We start from the raw sequence: 882 nt of genomic DNA, 5'->3' as shown, positions 1-882 counted from the left end.
TCTTGGCTTTCTCTGTGTCTTTTCTTGAAACAGGCTTTTAGTCCGAACTATGATCCTTGCTGCCTAGTCTGCTCTCACCCTCAAACACCCTTTGCCCTGGTAAAGTATAGAAATAAATATTGCCCCTGTATCTGTAGGGGATATGTTCCTGGGACTTAACATTTGTAAACGAAAGTGTGGATAACAGCAAAGCCCCATATAATGCAATATAATTGCACTGGAGGATCTAAAAAATGCCTAGAGTGGATGCCTTTCTAGGCATCTGGAGGTCCTCCAGTGTGACTCTATGGCCAAATTCCTATGGAAAGTTAACCATAGAGTCACACTGGAAGACCTCCAGATGTCTAGAGACCTTTTTAAATGAAACTACTTTTACTGATCTTGTGGATATGTTTTATGGTTTTATCTCTGAATGGTAAAGTGCTGGACTTGCTTGATGGCTTTCTCCATGTGTTTCTTGAGATAGATTTTTAGTCCAAGGAGTAAACAGATCGTGATCCTCGCTGCCTCGGCTCTCACCATTAAGCACTCCTTGCCCTTTAAAGGTATGGAAAGACACATCACCTCCTGTATCTGCAAGGGATTCAGTCCCAGATTTACCATTTGTGAATGAAACTGGAAAATAGCAAACTGCCATAGAATGGCATGTAATTGCGCAGGAGGACCTAGGAAATGGCTAGAGGGGTGCCTCTCTAGGCACCAGGAGCTCCTCCAGCATGACTCTATGGTCAAATTCTAGGGGAAAGTGTGACATAGAGTCATTCTGGAGGGCTCCAAGATGCCTAGAGAGACCTTTTTTTCCTGGACGTAGGAAAGTGAAACCATGGTTACTGATACTGTCTTATTTTTGAATGGTAAAGTGCTGGACCAGCTTGTTGGTTT

The sequence above is a fragment of the Sceloporus occidentalis genome, unplaced genomic scaffold, assembly GCF_023333645.1.
Source record: "Sceloporus occidentalis isolate IW3139 unplaced genomic scaffold, rSceOcc1.0.p SCAF_7, whole genome shotgun sequence".
NCBI classification, from domain to species: Eukaryota; Metazoa; Chordata; class Lepidosauria; order Squamata; family Phrynosomatidae; genus Sceloporus; species Sceloporus occidentalis.
This window is presented reverse-complemented; position numbering follows the sequence as displayed.